This window comes from Peromyscus eremicus, chromosome 20, assembly GCF_949786415.1.
Source record: "Peromyscus eremicus chromosome 20, PerEre_H2_v1, whole genome shotgun sequence".
Lineage (NCBI taxonomy): Eukaryota > Metazoa > Chordata > Mammalia > Rodentia > Cricetidae > Peromyscus > Peromyscus eremicus.
Window position 1 is genome coordinate 42,365,889 of NC_081436.1, and position 4,783 is coordinate 42,370,671.

At 47.5% G+C, this 4,783-nt stretch overlaps 1 non-coding gene across 1 annotated transcript; it reads right to left on the minus strand.

Annotated features, from left to right (window-relative positions):
* Positions 1 to 1,724: 1,724 nt before the first annotated feature.
* On the minus strand, positions 1,725 to 1,831 carry LOC131897267 (U6 spliceosomal RNA). The gene has a single exon (XR_009375623.1). It is a non-coding gene; the product is annotated as a U6 spliceosomal RNA (small nuclear RNA).
* Between the last annotated feature and the right edge of the window lie 2,952 nt (positions 1,832 to 4,783).

The window sequence follows — 4,783 nt, forward strand, 5'->3', positions numbered from 1 at the left end:
CCTCGAACTCACAGAGATCCACCTGCCTCTGCCTCCCGAGTGCTGGGATTAAAGGCGTGCGCCACCACCGCCCGGCAGCGCCACTCTTTTATAAGTTGCATTTCTCTGTGTAGAAAATGAACCACTTTAGGAGGGCAGTCAAGGTTAAAATCATCTTAACTCATTTTCCCCAAGTCCCTTTCCCTTTCTGAGCTCAGATCTTGAGGAGACTGTTGTAGAGGAGACGAGCCAGCCTCTCTGGATTGCTTAGCCTTTCTGTCTCAGCATGTTTTCCTATCACTAGCCCATCATCTACTGCATGCAGCCTGAGGTCTGGCGTGTTTTCTCACCAGGCTACATCTCGGGGCTGGGTGCTGGCTACTTTCACATTCCACAGTAACATCTGCCTGCAATATCCTTCCCACTCAACATCCAGTAAGTAGTTTAACTGAGATTCAGCCTTTCTTGGTAAGAATCCCCATGACTGTTCACAACAGATGTTTTCTGCACGTACCTTTACCTGTGTGTTCAGTGTCCAGGGAGCAGTGGTTGTGAGGGAGGTGGGTCAGCAGAACTGTCCCCAGGAGCATGGTAACACAGAGCCCGACGGCCTTCCCATCCTCTGCAAACCCCACAATTGTATCTTCTGAATGCCTCACACGGTTCACAGTGCTGCAGTCAAGATCTTAGAATACATTATAGTTTCTTCCTTTTTAACATACTGGGCAGTGAAGTCTTCTGATTCAATTTGTATTCATCTATACTTTGCAGCGAGACTTAATGTAAAATAACCTATTAAGTACAACTCTTGAATTACTCCAATTTGGGAAAAATATAAGTGAAATACAGAGGGCAGCTTCCAAGGGCAAGACATCGATTTGAATGCATGCTAGGTCCCCTGGTCCTGTGGGCCTCTGGGAACTAATACACTCCTCTGTTGCTCATGCTAGGCCGCAGTCCTGTGCTCCTGAGTGCAAAGGTGTTCTTAGCTAACTCACTTCTCTGTCCATGGTATTTATGGTGACGCCCCTTCATTCTGGGTGAAGCTCCTTCATTCTGAGAAGGAGTTGAGAGCATTGGCCGTGATCTCTCTGGAATCTGTCCATCAACAGACAACTTCTTTTCCTTTTAGTCTGGTAGTAAAATGTTTGAAAAAAAACATGGACCCTGGTGGATAGTTTTAAGCCGAAGAATAACAAGAAGTGAAAACATTCCATTTTCTGTCTCTTTAGAGACTTACTGTGTGATCCAGTTGTTTTAAGTATTGAAATCTCAGTTTATCCAACATGTCTTTGGTGAAAGTTCAGTGCCACCCAAAAGAGCCCAGATCAAACACAGTTTTGAAGTCACTTGTGCATTGTGACCCCTTACATAGCTCCACTCAGGTGTGATGATTTGGGTCTCCTCAGGATTTCTGGGTGCCTAAGGAACTATTGTAGCGTCTTTGGAATAATGTTTAGAACAAAGTCCTAGGTCTTCTCTTGACTGGCTGTTTTGTTGAGCCATTCCCTTGGACTGCAAAGGATGATTATCCCTCGGATTTATTTTTCAGCAAGACTTTGCAGAGCAGTGGCCTTTTCATTGGAGTAACCTTATTAAATTCACAACAGCATTAAACACCCAGAGCAGGGAAAAGAGACCTTCGTCTATGAAACCTTCCAGACACATCCTCTTTCGTGTATGAAACCAGATTGCTCAGATGTTTGAGAGGAAATGATGTCTTGGAGCTTATGTTTTTGTTTTCTTTTAATATGGAACGCTTCAGGAATTTGCGTGTCATCCTTGCGCAGGGGCCATGCTAATCTTCTCTGTATCGTTCCAATTTTAGTATATGTGCTGCCAAACCGAGCACAGCTTTTTTTTTGGGGGGGGGGAGGGGGGGCATTCACTGCGACGGTTGTGGACTCTCACAGTCTGAGCCTGATTCCCCTCCTTGGTGAACCGGGGCAAGACCAGCAGAAGAAATTGGTTCTCTTACTTCAGATTTCAAAATTGTGGGACACACACACACACACACACACACACACACACACACACACACACAGAAAGAGCTGAATTTGTTACATAACAATAGCTAACCAAAGCAAAAGTCAGGAGTTGGATGTAGGCAACTGTCATGACAAAACCTTTGCTCTTGGCTTTGGAACTGGGTAGTGGGTGGAACTGGAGGCGCCTCAGGGGGACCCCCAGTGAAGGCTGAAAGTGCTGGGAGGAAGTGGTATCCGAATCTGGAGGGGAGACAACCTATGCTGTGTGGCGGTTGGAAGTTTGGCAATATGTTGATGGCGGAAGACAGAAAAGACGTCCAAAGAACTCGGTAGCCTCAGAACCTGTTTCCAGGATGTTGCAAGTGCTAGCTGCCTGCTTTTGGCTACATATGACTCAGAGAAAACGCTGGAAAGCGAAAGCATCAGAGCAGAAAAGCTTTCCGACTTGGGTCTTGAACAGATTTAGTAAATAAACCTGCCTGTCATCCAAATCTGCAGAGTTTGCAAATTTGCTTGGGGTGGGGGTGGGGGTGGGGGTGCAGCGCAAATCCAAAGCGCAGGGAAAATGGTTTCTGAAGTCAGGGCTATGAGATCTACTGAGAGTGGACCTCAGTCAAGCCTCTACACACACGTGCTTCTAAGAATATAAGGGCATCTTCCCACAGTGCTAACACCCCTGCATATGGAGAGGCTTATTGCAAATAAAATCTGATGGCTCTTTTCTAATGGAAAGGAGCCTGGCAAGCATCATAAGAATCTCACATGCGTTTGCTGAGTTAAAATCATGTTAGCAAAACAGAGTCAGCCAGGCCTGGTGACACAGGCCTGTAATTCCAGCTTCTTGGGAGGCCGAGGAAGGAAGATCGCAAGTTCAAGTTCTGCCTGGGTTACAGAAGGAGCTAAGTCAGCAGGGGCAGTTTAGCAAGACTTGTCTGGAGAATAAAAAGTAAAAAGAGTGTTGAGGACATAGCTCTGTGGCAGAGCTTATGTCTGGTACTCATGAGGCCCTGGTTCAGTTCTTAGTAGTATGAGAGAGAGAGAGAGAGAGAGAGAGAGAGAGAGAGAGAGAGAGAGAGAGAGAGAGAGAGGGAGACAGAGAGAACACCAGAGCAGAGCTGGACAAAAAGGACAATTAGAAATGGAAAGAGGCTTCTAGGCTCAACATGCAGGAACCAGAATGGGAAATCTATCTAGATGTAGAAATAAGCTGTTTGTTTTCCTACAAGAAGGATTATCTGGAAGCCAGTGTCAGGAATGGTGGAGAAGCACCCCCAGGGACCAAGGTTGTCCTTAGAGCAGATGGGATGGGGTGACAGGCACCAGGCTGGGTTTCAAAATGGCTGTCTACCAGCATTCACTGCATGTGCTCTCTCTCTCTCCCTCCCCCTCTCGCTCTCCCCCTTTTTCCTCTGTGTGTGTGTGTCTAAGTGTGCAGGTGCTAGTGTGTATGTGTGTGCACAAACATCCAGAGGACAATCTGAGGTGTTATTCTTCACAAGCTCTTCCCTTTATTTTTTGAGACAGGGTCTCTGATTGGCCTGGAATTTGCCAGGCAGGTGTCAGGCTGGCTGGCCAGTGAGCCCCGGGGACCTGCCTGTTTCCACTTCCCCAGCTCCGGAAACACAAGCATGTGCCATCACACCCGGCATGTTTTATGTGGATTCTGGGAATCGAACTCAGGGTTCTTATGCTTGCAAGGCAAGAACTTTCCTGACTAAACTAGTCCCCCGGCCCAGCCCTCCTTCAGGATGAGAGTCTCTAAGCTCGTTTTGTGCTGTACAGGGAGGCACAGTTTGCTGCTTCAGATCCTGAGACACCCTGTCCACACCAGGATCTGATCAGATGACAAGGTCTAAACCTTGGGGTTGAGACTGTTGCAGAAAAGGATTCAATTCTCTTAGGTCTCAGGAGGCTGAGGACATTTTATATGTGGAGAGCTGGGAGCCAGTAGAGGCCGGAGAGCCAACAGCTACAGCTTGGTTTATTGATGGTCCAACAAACAGCACCTCCTGTTAGCCACGCCTTTGTGCGCGCTCCTTCCAGGAATCAGTCTAGGTTCATAGACCCTTTCTCCAGGGGAGTTCGGTAAAAGGTGCACCAGGTCAGCTCAGGGGCCTTAAGAGGCGCTGGGAAGCTCTGCCCTGGTGCTTTGAGAACCTTAGCTGCCACTCAAGAAGGTCATTGCTGCCGGGCCAGCTTCTCAGAAGGCTGAGGCAGGAGGATCCGGCCTACCTAGAAACTTAGTAAGTCTGAAAACAAAGAGGAAAAAGAAGGTGGGCATAGAGCTTATTGGTAGATGCCTACCCAGCAGGTGTGACCCAAAGTTGTCACTCTCCTTCCTTCTCGCTCTCCCTCCCTCCCCCCTTCTCTCTCTCTCTCCCCTTCCTCCCTCCCTGCCCCCCTTCTCATAATAATAATAATAATATGACAGTAATAAGCTATAAGGGTAACTCTTGCTGGAAGAACCTTGTGAAGAGGCCTATATAAAGCCTTCCCTTCCCCGCATCTGAACCTGAGCTCTGCCCCAAGCCAGCCCATGACGAATCCGCTAGTGATGAGCTGAAGGAAACAGCCTAGCCCACCAGCCACCAAGCAAGCCTGGCAGAAGCCTTGTCTAGCTAAGGCTGACTCTCACAGAGTGAGCAAATGCAAATGGGTCCTTTAGGCCGTTAAGTCTGGGGATGTTTGGTTATATAATGATAGATAACTAAATACATTGACTCAACAGTAGAGCAGATAACAAACCAGTTATAATAATACTTCTGAGGAATAAGAATGTGTGTGTGTTGGAAATGCCTGATGGGTTTGATTGAAAT